Here is a 5,480-nt window from a genome sequence, read left to right on the forward strand (position 1 = left end):
GTGTGTGTGTGTGTGTGTGTGTGTGTGTGTGTGTGTGTGTGTGAGGGAATGAAGGCAGTGCATAAAAGTTTAGATTTACTGAAGGAGAAAAACAGCAGGCATAGCTGAACTTTAGGATGCATAAACTAGATTAGAAGGATGGTTTCACACTTTCATCGTTTCTTAAAGGGAACCTCGACTACTTGTGACATTTGACATTATTTAATAAAACTTTGCTTCAACTGTAAAACAAAGACTGTAAAAATACTGTAGGTCGTTTAGTTTTTATATATTTAAAACAAACTATATTGTTACATGGATGGCAACGTATTATTTACACCGCAAAGCATAACTGATAAATGATGACGCTCACTAGGTTCTCCACCAGTGCGAGGCTGTGAGCTCTACCCACCCTGAAGGTTACTCTTCGACAATATGTGATGTTCAACCCTTTTAAATGAAACCACAGCAGTATGCCTTGACAGAGAAGAGAATGTAGAAATGACTCAACCTTTAACTGAGAATACAGATGAGGACACCAGAGCTGCTTCATGGAAGGAGAACTTCAGCTTAGCCTGTTAGCTTTTGTGTTAGCGCCCGAGCTAATACGTATACATTTGGCGATATAGCRTTAGTTCCCAAACTAATAGTGTTAAATTGGGAACTAACGCCATATATACAGTATATTACCAATAAATATGTGGCATTAGTTTACATATAGCTAACGCTGTCACCAAATTACATACATTAGCTCAGGTGCTAACTTGAAAGCTAACAGGCTAAGCAGAGGTTCTTCTTCCATGAAGCAGCTCTGTTGTCCTCAATCTGCATTTCCAGTTTCAGGCTGAGTCATTTCTACATTCTCCTCATTGAAAGCGCTCTGGTTTCATTTAAAAGGGCTGAACTTCAGATATTGTCCAAGCTTAACCTTCAGGGTGGATAGAGCATCGAACCAGAGAACGTAGTATATGTCATCATTTACCCAGTATGCTCTGCCGTGTAATAAATATGGCGCTGTCTGTGTGACAATAAATTTTATAAGATTTTAAAAATAGCTTACAGTATTTGTAAGTAAGTAAATGTTTGTCACATAATATCTAATTACAAATAGTCAAGGTTCCCTTTAACAACAAACTTAGAGCCAGCAGTGAGTTAGTGTACAGAAACTTACATTTACTCCTCTAAAGTGATCCTTAAAGAGGGGGCTCATTTAGGAGGAGGTGTAACAAGTGCTGCTCGAGTCTCACCTAATTTATTTGCAAAATATCAGCTCACACATTACTTTTTGTATAATGTAAAGAAAACTGCACAAAGATAGGTAAATTTCATCACCTCTGGGTTTGTTTCTGTCCATTTGTAGACGCTATGAGGACCAAATTCTGCTCAAAATGACCCACAGAATCCTGCTGTAATTATTTTCCATTGCAAGTGCACTGCAGGCGTGAGTGAGCGTGAGAGTTTTGTAAGGTGTAAAAGAGCAGAGAGAGAAATATTTCTCATCTTTTGCTTCATTACACCACAGAGGAAGCCAAGTGTTGGCTGAGAATTTTTTATTTTTTTAATTCTTTTCTTTTTTTTTTGCCTTTTTTTTTTCAGTGTATATTTTGAAAGAAAAAAATCTCACCCACCGTGAATGTTTAAAGAAGATTGTCATGAATGTCAGGGGGAAAAAAGTGACATTATTGACATTATTTATGAGAGTTTATCACTGGAGCAGAAGGGAAAGCACAAGTCCTTTTTGCTGATGATCTACCTCGGTTTGCCTCCGGGCRTACCTCCCTCTGAATATTTAATAACTACTTGTGTTACGTGACGGGCTGCTTCCCCTGCGTCACGTGTTAAACTTCCTGATGACTGTTTGTTTTGTTTTTCTCATTTGTCACGTCCTCTTTGTTTGATGTTTTGTGGATGGTAAGGGCGGCGCTGCAGCTTCCTCCTCTCGCTCCACCAGTTGTGTGGGATGAAGGATTAAAACACACACTCTGTGTTATTTAACTCCTCAGGTGTTGCTGAGGTACTGAGCCAGTATTAATAATATTATTTTTGTTAATTTGTTCCATTGTTGAGTGATGGTATGAAAGAAATGTGTTGTGTTTTGTGTGCCGGTGTGCAGATGCCCTTGCTAATCCTGTTTTATACTACCTCGTTTAAAAGTTACTTTTATTAATGTAACTCTTAATTTTTCTTCCTAAACTCAGGGAACAAGGTTTAGCACATTTGAAAAGTCATGTAGCGATACATGGTGAACTGACAGGGTATCTTCTCTGTGCTAAAYTGTTGTGATTGCCACGTAGAAAATGCTGAAAACACAATGAATGTATTTCTGAAGTTGGGTGCCGGTAGCTCAGACGTTAGCGCTGCCTTCCCCAGCTGATGAAACTCCCCCCATCCCCCTCTATTCCCACAAAGTCTGTTTTTATAAGCTCCTAAGGTCGTGGTTTTTGTAAAAACATTCACACCAGAAGTGCTTACAGTGGCATGTCTGAACAGAAAAGCTTTACGATTTGGCCTTAACGTGGAAAAGCGTCCCTCAAACGGGGAAAGCAGACCCTGACCTGTGCGAGGGAGCGGCTCCACGTGAGGAAACGACACATGAAGAATGTTTAATCAGAGACTGAAGTGAAGAACGGACACAGTGAAACATTTTACCTCTGAAAACAAATCTATTTTTCTTAGAATATAATGTACTTCAGAGGAACACGCTCTAGTTTGTAGGTTTTTTTTCCTCCTCCGTAGAGTAGAGATTAGCACATGTCTGCCACACAGTGTTTATATAAATTCATATATAAAAAAAAAAGCCAATTTGCAGCGGTGACCCTGAAGCTATTAACCCAAAGAGTTGTTTGCTGATTGAGTTTATTTGTTTTAGTCTCTCGGCTGATCTCTGACTGAAACGAAAGGAGAAATAATCAGAACGCATCGGACCAAAGACGAGACGTGACGCTGGAGATCAGCTGAAGTCCAGCTGAGGTGCTCCTTCAAACTAAGCCTTGCACATTAGTGGCCTTGACCTGCAGAGGGTTGTGGGTTCAAATTCCRTGGAAGCCCCAGCAGAAGCTTCAAGGAGTGAATAATTGATTAATAATCAATAATATGCATTTTTTTACCAAACGATCCTTTCTCAGAGTTCCTCATAAGCTGTTGCAAGCAGATGTCTGTAAATGTAGGTGAAAATAATAGGATATAAATACAGTATATTATATTGATTAGAGGTCTGTGTTGCAACAGGTGCAGCTGTGTGTAAATGTGCATTCACTATTTTTCTCTCTGCCTTATCAACGAGAAAATACATTACAAAACGTTCAGATTTTATAACTCTACATTTTGGTATTGTGTAATATTTTACGACTTCATCGAGGACAGAAATGATTGCAGAGGATTTATTTTGGTTTGGGTGCACGAACGTTTTCATGCTGCTGTGTTTAATCAGAGGACTCTGCGGAGGATTCAATCATGTGGGACGAGAAGAGACACAATCAGTTTAACTTTCTTTTAAAAAAAAAGGCAAACAAAACGAACCAAAGATTTATTTTTTGGCGTCACCGCTGCATATCGGCCGGAAATCAGCTTTGTGTCAGACGCTTTTTTCAGTGCTCGTTTTATTACTGTGAGATGTTTCATAAAAGAGGATGGAAATGTTAATCAATGATTCCAGTTATTTTAAATCTGTTATGCAGGATTAAATGTATTAGTGACACAGTGGAGTCCTGTTTTCCTGTTTTGACAAGATAAAAAAGGCAGAATTTTTTTTATTCAATTGTTTTAAATGTTCCTTTTTTTGTGAAGCTGTAAAAACCCAACGCACATTTATTATATGTACAATTTTGAACATAAAACACTAAAGAAGGTGCTTTGCAGGAACAATATTCACTTCCTGTTTCAGAACAGAAACAAAAAAACGCAGCTTTTGAAAGTTTTACAGGTTCTACGTTRGGTTTTTAATAGTTCATGCAGGTAATTAAGTTCTGCCTCGTATTATTTGTTCATATTCTTGTGTTTGGAGCAGATGAGACACTTTGGGTTGTGAATGTCTTTAGGATGGAGGTCAAACAGGATGTTGGTCGGCTGCCTTTCAACTCTTTCAAGGTGTTGTCTGCTGAGAAATACGTTCCTGTCCGAGGATGTGAATGAAAAGGGACGGTGCGGCGCTGCGGGTCATAAACAATCACACTCAGGGGGACCCGCAGCCGCTCACCCCTCAAAACTGAAAACAGGTTATAAGATTTTTTTTAAATGAATGTACCTTTTTATAATTATGCTATCTTGAATTTACTGTTAATGTTTTTGCTATATTTTTGTCAGAAAATTACTTGCAAGTTTTGTTTTTATTTCAGAAGTGTTTAGAAGATTTTTAGACAATGCTTAATTATGAAAAACTCTGATTCTCAGTTTAAATAAAATTTCAAAATAAGCCTTGTCTACCATGTTTTTTTTTTTTTTTTTTTTACGGTGTGCTTTGTAGCGATACATGGTGAACTGACAGCGTATCTTCTCAGTGCTAAACTGTTCTCTCGCCCAGGCATGGGTGGACTGTTATATCTTATGATCAAATATTACAGCAAAATGTATCATAGTATGGGCAGCCCTGCCGATCCTTAGTCCAGTCATGGAGGCAACAGTTCCAGGAGAGAAACYCAAACCCAGACATCCTCTCCCTACCGACACTCTTCAGCTTATCCTGACGCATTCCCAGACCGGAGAGGATACAAAATCTTTCCACCGAGTCCTGGGCCTTCCCCTGGGCCTCCTACCAGTGGGACATGCACCTCTAAAGAGAGACGTCCAGGAGGCATCCAAATCAGATGAACCACCTCAACTGACTCCTTTCAATGTGGAGGAGCAGCGGCTCTCCTCTGAGCTCCCCCCAGATGACAGAGCTCCTCACCCCATCTCTAAGGCTGAGCCCGGCCATCCTACGGAGGAAGCTCATTTAAGCCGCTTGTACCTGGGAACWTTTTTTGGTCACGATCCACTCCTCATGACCATAGGTGAGGGTTGGAATGTAGACAGACCAGACCATAAACACTACAAACAGGATTAGAAACAGGGGACAGTCCTGCAGTCCAACCCACGCTGAGAACAAGCTCAACTTGGTGCCAAGAATGTGGACACTTCTCCTGCTTTGGTTCTCCAGGGACTGGATTGYTCTTAACAGCAACCCAGACACTCCCGTAGCACACCCCACAGAATGCCTCAAGGAAAACGGTCATAAACCTTCTCCAGGTCTACAAAACACACGTAGACCGGAGAGGCAGACTCACACAACACCCTTAACAACAACTGCAATATTTAATGTCTTGTAGTTCAATAAGGTGTTGGCAATTCTGTAGCAAACACATTTTTACTAAGATGATTTTTAATAATTTGGCAGTATTACATTAAACTTAAAACTAGTTTTTTTTTTGTAAGAATATGTGCTAAAACTGAGTTTTTAAAATATTTTCCCTTGGACATTTACATATTATTACCACTGTAGGTAAAATTACATTACTCTTTTGCAC

The sequence above is a fragment of the Austrofundulus limnaeus genome, unplaced genomic scaffold (assembly GCF_001266775.1).
Source record: "Austrofundulus limnaeus strain Quisiro unplaced genomic scaffold, Austrofundulus_limnaeus-1.0 Scaffold5, whole genome shotgun sequence".
Lineage (NCBI taxonomy): Eukaryota > Metazoa > Chordata > Actinopteri > Cyprinodontiformes > Rivulidae > Austrofundulus > Austrofundulus limnaeus.